Below are 17,053 nucleotides of genomic sequence, written 5' to 3'. Positions count from 1 at the left end.
GCTAACCATGCTTAAGCCTGTCAGAGAAAATTTATAGCTCCAAAAATATTGCTTGGAAACATTACCTTGTTCTCTCTCTCTCAAATGATCTAACAATGACTATGCAGCTGATAGCATTATGTTTGTGTTCTCTAGTGAAACGTTCACCATGACCATATATTATCGTCTTTGTTTCCACAACTTGGGAAAGGAACTCACCCATCAATTCTGAATACCAATTTAAAATGTTTAAAGGTTACACTGGAAGATTTGTGTCACATCCACACCCTCCAGTTAAAGCACTCTGATACCACTTTCCCAGTCATGGCTTCTGCCAAGGAATCCTGGGAACTGTAGTCTGGAGTCTGCTAACAACTCTCAGCACTTTGACAAACTACAGTTCTGAATATTTGTTGGACAAAAGCCCTGACTGTGAAAGTGGAATCCGAGTGATTTAACTGGATTGTGTGGGTGTGCTGTTACACTTTGCTAGGCTCCTTACACCTTTGGATGGATGAGGGATATTTGTCAGATTCAGGTTTTCAAAGTACGACATGTTAAAAGTGTCCTTCCATTAAAAAAGTGATTGTGCAGCAAAGTTTGATTTTTATTTTTTGGAGAGATCACCAAATCCACATGTCACTCTATACTCTAATGTCTATAATTTATGGAAGAACCTCCAAATAACAGAAAGGAGTTACAACAGAAAAGCAAACTTTTGCTTTCAAATTTTATTGAAGGTGAAATGTTAAGCTGCAAAAATAGTGAAAGTGTGTTTTCCAGCTTTGTTATATGCTGCTGGCTTTGGTTTTCATCAATAAAGTACAGCCAGGTTTTCAGGACAGAACACAGTCTTCTCTGATCACCACTTGCTGAGTTCCTGTGACGCTAAGATGGCTGCCATCCTTCAGTTATCACAGTACTGTACCTTTTGTATAGACAGCATCAGCACAGTGATAACTGAGCCAGGGCAGCCTGTCAGTCATTGCCTACCCATGTTCTTGGGATGACTGGACTTCCATTTACCGGATGCAGATGGCCCCAAGACTCAAAAGCTTTACCTCTCCTCAGCCACATGTGCAGAAAGATGAAGGTCACAGGGAGCACTGATGCTTGACTCTTGTCATCGCTGCATCTGATGCACACATAATAAATATACAGGAAAATTTGCTTGGAAGGTTATTCAGTAATTGAGCAACCATGCTGCAGGGACTCTAGTTAATGGTTCATGGTATGGCTAGATGTATTTTTATACAAACTGCTCAGAGAACAACAACAAAAATCACTGGTACAGCATTTATTGACAAAATGGTGGCTGAGTCATTCCAGAGAGACTGGCATCATGCTCAAAAGATTTCTATTTGTGCAAAAGAACAACATTGTGGTTGAAGAGCCGTCCACACAGGAGGGAAAACATGGCATGGCTTGTCTTTCACAGCTCTGCTGAAACCAACTGAAATGTTGAGTCAGGATTCAGTGATGCGTAATTATTAGATAGGCACTCCTACTAGGCCTTATTATGTCACTTCCCTCAGGAAACCTTTCACATGAAATCATGTTTTACACAATACCTATTTTTAAAAGCAGCTTTCGGACTTGGAATGAGGAGTTCCTGAAAGAAGGAACATCACCCAATGAACCTCAATTTGTTTGCTCCGTCACCAGCATGTACTTTCTGGAAACTCCTGAAGATATTTTTGTTTCAACAAGCTTTTTCCAGCTGAATGAAATAGTCTCTGCCTTAGATGTTCATTTTGTATTGTTTTTAACCAGGGGTCCCCAGACTTACTGGCGTTTGGGCCGGTTCCCACCGCGCCGATCGCGCGACGGGCCGGAGGACGGGGGAGCGCGCGCCTGTGCGGGCCGGCTTAATGGCGCGGTGGCGCGCTTCCAGGGTGGAAAAAGCGCCGAAAATCTGTTGTGCGCATGCGTATGGGCCTCCCCCGACCCGGAAGTGCACCAGAAATGACCTCTTCTGGGTCGGGAGAGGCCCATACGCATGCGCACAAAGGATTTTCGGCGCTTTTTTCCCGACCCGGAAGAGCGCTGCCGCGCTGTGCGCGGTAGCAGCGGGCGGCGGCGGTGGGCGGCGGGGGTCGTCGCGGGCCGGATTGGCAGGCCAATTGGGCCGCATCCGGCCCCCGGGCCGTAGTCTGGGGACCCCTGTTTTTAACCTATCTTCAGTAGTTGCTTTGTACTATTTTTATGGTATATTTGTAAATCACGATAATCATGTAACTGGGAATCCCATTCAACTCCATTAGACTTGCTTCTGCATAAACATGCCTAGGATTGTGCCATTGGACCATTACTAATAGAACAGGTAGAATAGCAATGGTGTTGCAACTGCAATTGTTCAGGCTTCTGTCTTGGGTGCTTGCTTATATTTAAATCTAGCTGTTGTTTTTGTAAAAAAAATTACCTGCTTTTAATGGTTTTTATGGTGTGGTTGTAAATCACCTCTGGACCTATGTGAAAGGTAAATCATAAACTAATTTTAAAACACAACCCCCACCAAGACCACCAGAGCTGTTATGTCTTGTTTTGACTACAAATCTAATCTAGGTCTCAGAGTTTTAAAATCTAAGCAGATGACTATAGCTATTTCTCCAAAGCAGCTCTTTATTTGAAAGCTGGAACAGAACTAACTCAACTGCTCAGCCAGCCTGCTTTTATAGCCTGCTGGCTCAAACAATGTAACAAACCTAACTCAAAGTTCCCTCCTAAAGTTCCCACCTAAAACAACTGACGAGGACCTGAGGGAAAACTCCAATACATAACACCGCCCATCTGGCTGAGTTTCCCCAGATTCTCTGGGCAGCTCCCAATCGAGTGTTAAAAACAATACAGCATTAAATATTAAAAACTTCCCTAAACAGGGCTGCCTTCAGATGTCTTTTGAAAATAGGATAGCTGCTTATTTCCTTGACATCTGATGAGAGGGCGTTCCACAGGGCGGGCGCCACTACTGGATTAATTGCAGTTTCTGGGTCACCTTCAAAGGTAGCCCCACGTAGAGCGCATTGCAGTAGTCCAAGCGGGAGATAACTAGAGCATGTACCACTCTGGCAAGACAGTCTGCAGGCAGATTGTGAGCCAGTGGAGGTACCCAGTCACATCAACTTCTGACACCAGTCCCAGAAGGTAAAATCATTATTAATTTATATTACTTATAAGTATCCCGTGCCATCAACATTCTCTGAGCAGCTCAGGAAATAAAATATTCTTTAAAAAGCATGCAGCAATATAATTAAAAATACACTAAGATAAAAGAAGATATAAAATACCTGTAAATTGCTGTTTGCATACCCTTTGCTATTCTATGTGTTTTATTCATCATAGCCCAACAGTACAATCCAAGGCAAGTCTACACAGAGGCAAGTCTTTTGGAGTTCAATGGGACTTCCTCCTGGGTCTGTGGGTATAGGCTTGTAGTCTTAGGTTAAATAGAGCTTTTTGTGACTACCTAAAAGGTAAAGGGACCCCTGACCGTTAGGTCCAGTCGCAGACGACTCTGGGGTTGCGGCGCTCATTTTGCTTTACTGGCCGAGGGAGCCGGCGTACAGCTTCCGGGTCATGTGGCCAGCATGACTAAGCTGCTTCTGGTGAAACCAGAGCAACGCATGGAAATGCCATTTACCTTCTCGCTGGAGTGGTACCTATTTATCTACTTGCACTTTGACGTGCTTTCGAACTGCTAGGTTGGCAGGAGCAGGGACTGAGCAACGGGAGCTCACCCCGTCGTGGGGATTCAAACCGCCGACCTTCTGATTGGCGAGCCCTAGGCTCTGTGGTTTAACCCACAGCGCCACCTGCATCCCAGGCTTTGTGACTACTTACTGTAGCATTAATAACTGTTGTGGCATACAAAAAGGAATTTTCAGGACCCAGGGCTCATCTGTGAGTACAGTACATCTTTCCAAAAACAATGCAGCAAAACTCTCGGGAACTGATCCCAACAGAACTCTGTCTCTAGTAGTCTTACTCCCTAATGGAAACAAAATAAAAAAATTCCTTCCAGTAGCACCTTAGAGACCAACTAAGTTTGTCATTGGTTTGAGCTTTCATGTGCATGCACACTTCTTCAGATACCCTAATGGAAAGTCAGTGCCATCCAGTGGCTGGTGTGTTGCATTTGTTATGAAACCTGCCAGTTCAAATTTCAGGAGAGAGATTAGAGATGGGGTGACTACTCCACCCCAGTGGCTAAGAGACTGTTAATGCAATAGGCAGCCTCAGGCAAACTGCAGCCTGCTTCCAGTAACAGGAGGATAAGAATGTGATCTACATGACAGGTCTACCAGAACAGTTACTGAGATGAGGTATGGTAAAGCACTCAGAATATGAAAAAGGTACTGCAGAAGTGGTAAATATTACTAGCAAGTCTTCAGAACCATGCTTTGTCACGAGGCCCAAGTTCCGGAATAATAAAATACAAAATGCTGAGAAAATATATTGGGTGCTGCAGCGCATTTTCCATCTGAAAAATAGGTACTGCAAACTTTGCATTAGTGAGGAGTGGGAACCTGGGTATGTGAACTCTGAAATCGCAAGGAACCCTCAATGAAATTTCCTTGTGATAAAGATATATGAGACCTATTGCTGAAAGGCCAGCCATCCTTATGTTAGCCAAATGATGAATGAATAAATGAACCTAATAGCACTGTGGCCATTAAAACGGGTGGATGCAGCAAATCACTGTGTTTCAAATGCTCATGTGACATCAAAAAACACACATATTACAACTGATGTTTCACCCTTTCCACCAGTGACTATACAAGCTGGGTATAAGAACTTTGTTTCACAAAGCATTTCAAAATGTTTTATCCCAATTCAGGCAGCCCATCTCTAATTAGGCAGGGTGATTTTGGGCAGCATTAATATGCATACATCAATCGCATCTACACACAAACATATAAACTATCTTGCTTATCTTCACCCCCACCACCGCCACTTCCTTCCATCTGCTGTCTCCACCTCTAAATTTAGATTGTAAGCTTGTTGGGGCAGGGACCTATGTATTGCTTATAGTTCTCTGTTAAGTATCATGTTCACTGATAGTTCTGAATAAACAGAAAGCAAACAAGCTGTTTTTTATTAATGTAAAGCGGGAACCCTAGTTTGATTTTCTGCTCAGGTAAGCTTAACTTACCTGGGACGCGGGTGGCGCTGTGGGTTAAACCACTGAGCCTAGCGCTTGCCGATCAGAAGGTTGGCGGTTTGAATCCCCGTGACAGGGTGAGCTCCCGTTACTCGGTCCCAGCTCCTGCCAACCTAGCAGTTCGAAAGCACGTCAAAGTGCAAGTAGATAAATAGGTACCACTACCACGGGAAGGTAAACAGCGTTCCCGTGTGCTGTTCTGGTTCGCCAGAAGCGGCTTAGTCATGCTGGCCACATGACCTGGAAGCTGTACGCCGGCTCCCTCGGCCAATAACGCGAGATGAGTGCCGCAACCCCAGAGTTGGTCACGACTGGACCTAATGGTCAGGGGTCCCTTTACCTTTACCTAAGCATAACTTTACCATATTTACCAATATGCCTTAAGTCACTCCTCCAGCCCCATGGAACAGAAGATTTCATCAAAGGGATCCTGCTACATTTGGTGCTGCACACCAGTTTGGACTTTTGCAGTCAAAATTGAGCCTCAGTGCCCTCTGGTTATTCCAAGGAGCTCTGGGGCATAACCTCTTACTGTACTCTTACAGGTCTTAACAAACATAGCAAGAAACCAGAGCAAGTCCTGCCTCTCCTAGAAACAGTAGTGCGCTCAATTACTGGAATGCAAGTAGAATAAAATAAGGCAACCTGCAAAAAGATGTCAACATTTTCCATATGAAGACAAAAGCTAATGACAAATTACATAATAAGATGGCTTATATAAGTCTGGTGATTTAGGATGCCACTCAAATCAATGGCTGCTTAGCCATTAACTTCAGCGAAACGTGAACTGTAACCTCAGGCTACAATGTTCCTTGACATTTAGATCCAAAATACAAAATGTTAAACCAGTATCTCTAGAAATGAAAGGAAACAGAACTGCAAACAATAAATAAATAAATCTGCATCTAAGTTTCCAAATTAGCTATGTATGTATACGCCAATGAATGTTTTCATATTATAAGATGGAAATCATAAAGTCATCAAGCAATTGCACAGAGAAATTGCTAGGCTGAATTTGTATTAAAATAAATCTTGCATACTTTGTTAAACACAAGAGGGCAATAAAGAGACAGAAAAACTTCTTGGAAAAATACTTTTAACGTCTTAAAAATAAATCCCAAGCAAATGTTACATAACAGCAGACAGATATTTACACAACGGGATATGAAGCCCCAGCCATCCGATCTTGGTTAGTTGGAACCTGGAGTGATCCGACAAACCTATTTACCCAAATTTTCTGGGTATCTCCCACAAACCCCTGTGCCAGTATAAAAGAAAACAGGCATGTAACATAATAGCCCCAGATCCAGAGATCATACTGTGTATAAACAGCTGTGCATAAGCTGCAAGATGTAAGATTTGAGGATTTCCTGCACTCACCACAAAACAGATGAGCAATATATTCAGTTCAGATAGTGATCACCTGTTGGGGAAGGAGACACTGCCTCGAGTCAGTCTCCCAACCCCCAGGTCAGCACTCTATGCACACTTTCAGGTGTTGGATGTGGGTCCCCCCCCCTTGTGTTTGTGCTGGCCAATATCCATAAGAGCAGTTCACACACAGATGGCTGTTTCCAAGTACAGACTTGGCACTCACACTTATCCAGACCTCTTAATACAAACCTGTCATTTTCAGATACGATGGTGCCAGATGTTGGAGAAGCTGAATAACAGGGTTGAAAGAGGCATTCTTACTTGAGACCTACAGCAAGAAAAGCAAAATAACATATTGCCTTGGGTGTTTTTTTGGAGAGGAGAAAGGTCAGAGGCAGTATTTGAATGAGACCTCATTACGGTATAATTCACATCACAGTACTCTGCTAATCAAATTCCCCAAGTGAAGAAATAAAAGATTCTGAAATTGAACAGAACTAGGCAACCTACTTCAACTTCCTTACTCATATTCACATGCCCATCATCTAGTAAGTATAAGTACTTCCCATATATAAAGTATATGTTGTGACTGATCCATAAAGTGAGTTTGCTGCTACTCCCAATCTTCTTATTCCAATGTCTCAAATCTTCCCATTTAATGCCTATTAGACTGGAATGTGAAACCTTATTTTCCATTTCACCTTTCTTTTAAAATGAACACTGGGGTGCAGCTAACTCTCCAGAATGAACAATAGGAACTGCCAATGGTAAAGTGGCTAAACCAAAACAGCACCCAGTCTCTCCAGAAAATACCTTCACATGAAAATACTGTAATAAAAAGAGGCGGTGGTTTGGATCAAGAGGAAGCAGGGAAATTGAGAATTAGCAAAAGTCACCCCCTTTCATACTGCACAAAGAAGTGCAATTTCTTTCAATATACATATGCATATACCGGTACATATGATCCTGAGCTCCTTGGAGAAAGAGCTATAGTTCTGGTCCATGCCTCAAGTGGTAGAGCACATGCTATGCAATCAGACTCATGGAACTGTAGAGTTGGAAGGGACCCAGAGGATCATATAATCCAACCCCTTGCAATGCAGGAATATACAGCCTGTTTATAAGGATGATGTAAACTATATGTTGTACCACTGAGCTGCACACTGTACTGTTCCAACAATATTTTTTTCATTATATAATCTGTAATGACAATCAAAGTTCAGCTTGTTTCTAAATGTATTTTTCCCTTTCCCCATAGCACTATATGCTTCATTAATAGCCTCCACACTACCCAGCATTTACATCTACAAGAAGGAAATGCATCACAATCATGATTAGCAAAAATTAATATTTTAATTGAGGGAGATATTAAGTACAATCCCCTGGGAAACTTGTATGCAAGGCCTATTGAAATCAGGGGCACATTTCAATGTGGTTTGAGCAGGAAAGGTTTCCAGTAGACAATGCTGTGTGAAATTACAATAAGAGCAGAGCTACGAGTGCTCTGGGTGCTACTAAGAAGAAAATCTATATTTTTTGAAACAAATGAATTACTAATGGAAGGAAAATGTAGACACAGCAACGGTAAAGCCATAGTTCTGAAACTGTCATTAAAATCAATCAATTTCTCAATAAGTTTAATGAGCAAGACTTCTGTTCTATATTTTATTTTTGAGTTCTCTTTCCTTGAATATTTTAAAGCACTAGGCTCCAGCCTTTTGTGAGTCAGGGCCCATATTTAATCCCAACCTTCAACACTGGGTAAACCTACTATTATCCATCTAAATGGCTCCATCTATCTATCTTCCTTTCTCTCACTTGCTTCCTTTCTCACCCTGTATGTCTGTCTTTTTATTTCCCTCTCCAGATGGTGGCTGCTAGAGGAACAGACCTTAGGTGAGGTTCCAGATTATATCCTACCAAATGAAAACCTATATGGCGTAGGCAAGTCCTATGCAGGTTCCCCAGCCATAGGCTTAAATGGCTGTTGTCTGTGGTTTAAGAAGAATCACAAGAATCACACAAACGACATAAACAAAATCTCAGCTGTGCCATCAGTCATCAAAAGGCTTCTGGCTGCCTTTCTTTGGTCCATTCTTCTCCTTTCCCTTCTACCACACCTTTCTTTATAGACATCTGTTATTTGAGAGTCTACATATGACAAGAGAATTCTCACTCACCCTGAAAGACAACTTCTGCTGTCAGAGCACCAAACAAATGAATAATTCAACACATAAGTCTCCAAAATGCCTTATTAGTTATGCATTAGCTATTATTCACAGGCATGTAATCCCGTCTTTCTTTCTTTTCCCTGGAAGCCTCATGGACAAAACAACCTTCTCCAAAAATCCTCAAATATGCACTCCCAAACCAGTGCTCTTGGAAGATATCAGGTTAACATTATGGCAGCATTGATCCTATGTCTCCTAAGACAAAGGCTGCAGTCCTAGCCCCACTTACCTGGGAGTAAGCCTCACTGAATTCAGTAGTGTTACCTCCGAGCACACCTGGTTAGAATTGTGAGGTTAGAATCTTCATCTCTTCCCATTATCAAGTGAAACAGAGACAAATTTTGCTCACAAAGAAGTTTAGATTCATTCACTTCCAAAGCCCTTATTAGCACTCAAAAATAAAGGGAAGAGAAAAGCCAGCTGTTATTTCTAGAATGTTTCTGTCATATTCAGGTGTGCTGTAGTGTAGATCAGTGGTAGAACACCTGTTTTAGTATGCAGAAGGTCTTAGGTTCAATCCCTGGCATCTCCAGGTATGCCTGAGAAGGACTTCTGTCTGAAACTCTGGAAAGCTGCTGCCAATCAGTGTAGGCAATACTTAGCTAAATGGGCCTATGGTCTGATTCAGTAGAAATACAGCAGTTTCCTATATTCCTATCAAAATTCACGGATGCTGCAGTCATGGAACCAAGGCCATAGACCTGGACCTTTGTCACTTATTGGCCAAAGAGAGCAAACATCCCTATATTTTGTTAAAATATAACCTCGGTCAGTCATCAAGAAGCAAATGGTTTATCCAAGCATTCTGACGGAGTGGCCATTCTGTTTGTTCATATATAAACTTAGCCCTAGAAAATCCCTGGGTTTGCCAAGTAGAGTTAAATGATCTTATCTCCCCTATAAAGCAAAAAACTAGGATCCAACTGCAGATGAGACTGGGGGTTGGTAGTATCTCCACCTCTTCTCCTTATCAACTTATGTTTTTGGGTGCTCTGCTGAAGCCCTCCTTCTGGTATTTTCTTGATCAGAGGGACAGCACTCAGCAGCAAGAGACAGGGCATTTTCAGTGGTGGCACCCCAGCTATGGAACATCTTCCTTAGAGAAGCTTGCCTAGCACCAACTATACAATAATGTTGGCACTAGGCAACAATGTATTTTATTACCCAGGTGTTTTAATATGCTGGGAGTCAATTTTTAAGCGCTTTACAGTATTCAGTTTTATTTTTGTTATAATTATGTATTGTACACAGTTCAGAAATGAAATAAAAGATGACGGTAGCATGAAAATGTTTCAGGTAACACAAGCAGAAGGGACCTAGGGAAGGAACTTCAAGTCTAACCTCTTGCTCAGGGTGGGATCCAACTATAGCATTCCTGGCAGGATAAGCTGCCCAGTCTCTGCTTAAACATGAGAGCCTGCTGCTTCCCAGGGTCATATTGTTCCTCTGTGTCAAATATCTCCTACTACTTCTAATCTTTAGCTGAGGTCTGCCTTCCCTAATATTTTCACCCAACAGTTCTAGCCCTGCCCTCTGGAGCAAGAGAGAATAAGAAATAAATAATTAGTACATTTGGGTGAGCAGGAAGACCTTGAAGCTCAGCTGGCAAGTAGCCAGTTGACACAAGCCTGTTCAGGAACAGCTAAATTGCAACATAAAAATAAAACAGGAGGGAGAGAGAGAGAGAGGAAATGCCCCCTGGATCTTGCGGTAATAGCATCATAGGGATTTGTTATGCCTAGAACTATCAGATATCCTTAATTTTTTAAAAGATGTCATGTATTTGAAATTTGTACCCTAACTCCATATTTTCAGAGTTTATTCCTGGAATCTGAGGGTCAGAATGTCCCAGGCTTTACCCGGCCCAGTAGTTAATTTTCAGGATGAGTGGGAGGGCTGGTAGTGACTCAGTGTGTGATGAAAAGACACTCTGCCCATACCCGGAGGCACTCTTGTCTTACATGCATTGACAGGAATTGAAAACAAGATGGAGGTTAAAGCTTAATTGGGGGTCAGCCCCAATGAACTCAATGGACCTTCTTTCTGAGTAAACGTGACTAGGATCAGTTGGCATACCACCGTTTCTGGAAAAACTCAAGCCTTACAGGGGCAGTGTGAGACAGTAACACTAGTACTGGCTTCTGAGAAGAGACATACAAGTCTTAATATCTGCTCAGCCAAGATGCCACTAGATGGCCTTGGGCAAGTCACTCTCTCTCAGAGGATTGTTTATCAGGATAAATGTGGTGTGCATGCTATGACTGCTTATAATAGGGGCAGTCTTTTAAACACCCAGGGCCCTAGTTGTGCAGATGAGGGAATTTTAGCTGATGCAACTTGCAACCCACTGCACACTTCACCTCACCACAGTACTGATGGGCCTAAGCTCCATCTCCCCAAATCTCTCTGTCAAAAAACACAAGACCCCCAAAGTTAGTGTTGTCAGCTGACAGGCTAGAGATCATGTGTGGTCTTTTGAAACATCTGAAGCAAGAGCAAAGACACAGCCACTAGGCTGCCCTTTCCATTCCTTCACCGTTTCCTATCTAGCTGTCTTAACAAGCAGGAGTTGATCTTGCCCTACAGCAGGCAGAGGAGAAAGGTGGGTGACAGGGGCTAGTGGTGGAATAGGGCAGGTGGCACAGAACTGTAGCTTCCTTCACTTTTAAAGTGACAGGCAATAGAGAGCTAAGAGCTGACAACGCCCCCCTCTTTAATTCAAAAGATGATCATTTCATACACAGCCTCAAGACATTTTGGCTTAAAATCCAAACTCTGCAGTAAAACAAACAGAACAGAGCGCACTACACTGAGTCACTGACAATCTGCTGCCCTTTCAGTGCATCTTCAGCTTTATTATGTTGGAAGGCACCCCTGGCCCTCCCTAACCTTACCAGCTGAAAATAAAAGAAGATGCACACCAAAAAGTGCCCAGACTGGAGAAACACGACTCTATAGGAAGCTGCCTTGGAGCAAATCAGACCAATGGTCCATTTAGCCCCCTACTGTCTACTCTGAATGGCAGTGGCATCTCCAGGATTTGAGACAGAAGACATTCCCAGCAAGCCAAACCAACGGGCTCGTCTGCCCTTTGCCAGCCCGGAATCTCCAACAGGGGAGCTTTGGGGTATCCGAGTAGCAGCACTTGTCCGAGGAGCGACCCTCAAAAGCGCGCGGTACCAAGGCAGCTTGACAACAGCCTCCAGCCCCAGCTGTAGCTCCTCCTTTCGGGATACTCACCCCAGCCAGCCTTGGAGCCTCCTCCGTCTTCCTCTTCCTTCTGCTTCCGAGGCTCCTCCCTCTGGATGTTTCATGTAAACAACATCTAGGCTATATTTACAATCGCTTGACTGGAAGGGAGCAGCGCCAGGATTCTTAAGCAAAATAAGAGTGCGCAACGTTTTTTAAAAAGCCACCCAGGCACCCGCCCACGGGGGGCTCACTAGCCATGCGCCCCCCACCACCACCTCCACAATCGCAGTGCAAGAGGAGGTCTCCCCTCCGCAGGGTAGAAAAATTCGCCTTGTTCTAAACATCCGCTCCGTCAAAGGGTTCGGGGAGAAGATGGTACGCGGCTCCCACCCCTACCCACCTCTCCGTCCCTCGGGTGTGTGTGTGTGGGGAAGAAACCCCAAAGCAAAGCAAAACATTAGCTCCCGTACCCGAAAGTGCGCCTGCGGTCGGCGCGCCTGATGGTTAGAGCAGAATAATTAACCAGCTGTTAGCGAGTCCCGCTTGTAAACAAAACCCAGCGTCTCCAGCGGCGTGCAGCTACGGGTGATCGCGGATAGGAAGGGAAAACAAGGGGGAAGGGAACCCGAATCTGACCCGCTACTCCTCCCCTCAAACCCCGCACCCTCGAGAAACACCCCTCCCCTCTCCGCCGTATAAACATGCACCAACCTCGGTAGCTGGGCTTTCCAGGATAGTCTGAAATGTGAATGGAGACCTGGCAGCTCGGGAGTTGGGCTGCCTAGCTGCGATGCCCTGGAAAAAAAAACACACACACACACACACGCCCGTCCGTCCCCTCCCTGATCCCGTCCAACCCCCCCCCTCCCCGCAAGCCGCTGCCTTCTGCCCACCCACCTTTCCAGCCGCGTTTTCTACCCCCCTCTCTCTTTTTTCTTTGTTCTTAGCGATCTTTGCATGAAGATTATCTAATGACGCAGCATAGACTCGCCACAACGTGACTGTCGCCATTTTTCTGTTTTTATTATATATCTCACTGCCATGTGATGATTTTTTTTAAAAAAAAAACCACCGAGAACCACACACACACACACACACACACACACACTTCCGGGTCTCATGACCAGAATGAAAGCAGCAAAACAAGAAAGGAGGGAGACAACTTATGGGGAACGTGTGGGCACCGTGTCTCGGTCCCTCTCCTATCCAAGCGGGAGTCTCAGCTGACAGAGCGGCAGCAAACACATGGCGCATCGCTTCTAACCTGCACAATCGATCAGCTGGTGGCTAAAGTGTCTGACCAGGACCACACGACGCAGGGCAGGCATCGCTTACCCCGGAGTCACTGACAGTTCAGATGGTATCAAAGCAAAATTGGCTTCCCTCCATCCTTGGCACCCTAAAGGGCTTTCTGCAACATGACATCTTGGGGAACCAACTCAAGGCATTTAATTTTACTTCCAAACTGCATTAAGGATACTAAACACCCTCCCTTGGGTTTTGTTTGATTTTGAAAACTGCTGCTGTTTTGAAGCACAATGGTAAACAACTCCTTTTCCTGCATTTTAAAACATCAATAATAAGACGGAATGCCAGGGATTAAGGGTCAGTTCACGTGTGTGTGTGCGCGCACACACACACACACACACACACACGTGTACATACACACACACACATGTGGTGCCTCACAATTGGTATTCATGCTCAGAACCAAAGGTGTGAATTGACTGCATTGAAAAAGCATTCAGATGCAGGTGACATGCAGTTCTGTGGCTGTTTAATTTCTGGTGGCAGCTTTACACATGCAAATGAGGATTGCAGCCTCCTTAACTATTGTAAATATTGGCATGAGCCATGAACTTTCATAGGCAGACATATATCCAGTATTCACACAAAATAGCATAATGGTATATGTTGGACCTTTGACAGCTCATATGGTATCTTCACTGTAAGCCCCTCAAGCATGGCACAGCTTCAGTGGCTGCCTCCTTCTCCTTCTCCTCCTGCTGTGGAGGGGAAGGAGGGCCAAAGGAGCCCCTCACCAGTGGCAGTGGTGGCAGCAGCAGCCAGTGGCCACTGAAACTATGCTGCTGACGCAGCTCCATCCTGGCTCCTCCCATTGCACGCACAATACCGTGCGCATAATGTCGCCACCCCATTGCAAGCTGGTGCCTCTGTGCTGGATGGAGCTCAGAGAGAAGAAACGCCATGGTGCATCTGAAGTTCCCTCCATCTTCCCCAGCTGCAACAAACATGTCTCTTCCTTATCAGCCTCTACAGCCACAGCAGGCACTGCAACCTTCCAACAGTTTGACGTCACCCCCAAAGGCGAACTCCTACATTGTCTCCCGAGGCAGACGAATGCCAACATGCCATTACATTTTAAAAAACAAAATATAAAAGTTCACGTGGTGTAAATAAAGCAATAAAAGTTCAGGTAGCATATAACAGTAGCATCAACAGCACCATTAGAACTGAAACCTTCCATTAAAACAGGAATGCAGAGTCTCTGGATCAGGAGTCAAAGGCAGCCTTCCTGGCCCGTTTAAACTCATAGCTGCCAAGTATCCCGTATCCGCCGGGAAAACCCCTTTTTTCTTACCGTTTCCCGGCGGTCTCCCGTTTAGGTTAAAATCCCGGTATTGTCCCTTAAATCGGCTTCAGCCCGGCGGCCATTTTTCTGGTGCCGCTTTGCACCAGAAAATGGCGGCGCCGGAAGTCGCTTTTACGTGCTTCCGGTCATGCGCGGAAGCGACTTCCGGCGCTGGCGCCGCCATTTTCTGGTGCCCATAGAAGGGCAAATCGCCACCGGAAGTTGCGTCACGCAACTTCCGGTCATGCGCGCGCTGCCGATCCCGGATCTTTAGGTCCCGAACTTGGCAGGTATGGTCTAACCTGTGTTCAGGATTCTCCCCAAGCCACATCCCTCACTTGCCTGGAGTGTGGCTGGAATGTGTCTTTGAATTCTCCTAATGCTTTTTGCTTGCCTGTAGGTTTCATCTGCAATATATATTTGAAGCAGTGTAACACTACTTTAAACAGTCATCACCTCCCCTTAAGGATCCTGGCTATTGTAATTTGTCAAGGGTCCTAGGAGTTGTTAAGAGACAATTTGCCTCACAGAGCTTCAATTCCAAAAGCTCTCTGGGAAGAACAATTGATTGTTAAACTACTCTTGTCATAGAGAGGCATAGACTGAATACAGAAAGTAGCCTATTGTAGGAACCTAAAATTCACATTTGTTGGTCTGCTCACTTTTGCCGCAACCCTGACCACCGCTATTATGCAGTCTGCAGAAGGTTGTCCAGAAGGAAGTGCAGCACTGTGGCTGAGAAAGGTTCAGCCAGCATAACCCACAGCACACTTTGACCTCTCAGACATCCCTCGTGGGATATTTCTCCCAGGTTTCTTGTGCTGTAGAAATAAACAGTTCCATGATTCTCCAAGTGGTAAGAAACTCAAAGCAGTGCTCAGATTTATTACTATTTTATGAAGCATCCTTACATGAAGAGAGTGTGAGAATTTCTCTATGTTTAATACGCACACAGCCTAAAGAGGACGAGTATGTATGTCAAGCATGCTCAAGTAGCCACAAAATGTGGAGTGAAATTTCACAGATTTGTACTTGAACTTAGCTTACAGTAATTTGTTCATTTATTAAATTTCTATACCACTCTGTGGTGCAGCTATAAAACTGCTAGCACATTTGCTAAGCTAAGCCATAGCTGCCAAGTTTTCCCTTTTCTCACGAGGAAGCCTATTCAGCATAAGGGAATTTCCCTTAAAAAAAGGGAGAACTTGGCAGCTATGAGCTAAGCAGGGTACAGTATGCTTTCAGCTTGGAAAGGGGGCCACATGTTGAGATTCCAACATTGCAGGGGGTTGGACCACATGACCCTTGGGGATCCCTTCCAACTCTACAATTCTGTGATTCCTCGGAGGAGCACAGAACAGTTTATAAAAATCACAAAAGTGCACTACATAGTAACAAACAAATCCCCCCTTTAAAAGGCCATAGACTGCTTAATTAGCCAAAGGCTTAGGAGAAGAGGAATGTTTTTGCCTAAAGATATGTAACAAAGGTGACAGGGTTAAGGTCCTTGGGGAGAGCATTCCACAAGCTAATGTTGCGTCCTCTAGACCTCTCATCAACTTTGAATAATCAACAATCAGAGCAATCTTAAAACAGGTTTACTCAGAAGCAAGCACCATTGAAGTAAATGCAACTTATTTCTTCGTAAGTATTGTTACTAGGTAAATACTTTCGAACTCAAGGGGACTTACTTCTGAGTAGCTATGTAACCAATTGCATTTTAAATTTTTTAAAAAATGTTACAAAACAGCTTGCAATTTTGTGGTTAGATTCCTACCTCCAAATTGAAAACAAACTTGTTTCTTCAAAAGATAGCAGAGAATGATGAGTGATGCTGCATATGGAGCTCCTATGTAGATGTTTGTGATTCATCAGAAGAAACTGCTTAAATGTTTCTATTTTCCTTCTTTGCCTTTCAATTCGTTATTATGTGACGTCTGAAACATTATTTCCATTATAACTCTAGTTTTTGTCTGTGTATAAGGGTTGTATAAGGATAAGGCTGGGCACATGTCCTTATAGATCTAGCATAAAGGGGTCTCTGGTCCATATTTTAATTATTAGGGATTGTGCATCTACAACATGAGGAGAGGGCTGCATGCATTTCCTAAATGGGGATGTGAAGGTCCTAGTAAAGCAGGCATAAAAATGACTCCCAGGGCCTTAGTACTTCAAGGCTGCAATGTACTTTCTTTTGAGCAGACATGTATCAAGTTCAGCTTTGGGGATTGTATTTTTGTTATACAGCATATGTGTCAGGTTGTACATTCTGCAGGAGGTGTTTTGCCCTCAGAACGTGGGTACAGAAACTTTTAATGTTGAACGGTGTCTATTCAATGAGTAGTGATATTTATGTAAAAAAATGTAGCTGCATTAATTGTAATATTTATATCGACCTCAGTGAAAATTTTATGTTCCATAGATCTCTGGGTAACGTTGCATTTTCGAGGGGTGGGGGGAGGAAGAATTTATAGAAATAGCTATGTCTGCCTCCCAATTGTGGCTGTTCTTTAAAAATTCCAC

General features: G+C 44.0%; 1 long non-coding RNA gene across 3 annotated transcripts; it reads right to left on the bottom strand.

The window, feature by feature from the left end:
* Positions 1 to 676: 676 nt before the first annotated feature.
* LOC148685033 (uncharacterized) lies at positions 677 to 12,791 on the bottom strand. 3 transcript variants are annotated; one of them, XR_015951023.1, is made up of 4 exons: positions 12,649 to 12,791; positions 11,986 to 12,119; positions 6,764 to 6,842; positions 677 to 1,114 (listed from the first exon to the last, which is right to left on the bottom strand). It is a non-coding gene; the product is annotated as an uncharacterized LOC148685033 (long non-coding RNA). The 3 variants fall into 3 exon arrangements; XR_015951024.1 differs by lacking the exon at positions 12,649 to 12,791 and adding an exon at positions 12,408 to 12,540; XR_015951022.1 differs by lacking the exon at positions 12,649 to 12,791 and having other exon boundaries at positions 11,986 to 12,291.
* Positions 12,792 to 17,053: the final 4,262 nt, after the last annotated feature.

Source organism: Zootoca vivipara, chromosome 7, assembly GCF_965207765.1.
Source record: "Zootoca vivipara chromosome 7, rZooViv2.hap1.1, whole genome shotgun sequence".
Classification (NCBI taxonomy): domain Eukaryota; kingdom Metazoa; phylum Chordata; class Lepidosauria; order Squamata; family Lacertidae; genus Zootoca; species Zootoca vivipara.
The sequence above is the reverse complement of the archived record's forward strand: the minus strand, read 5'-3'. Positions and strand labels throughout refer to the sequence as shown.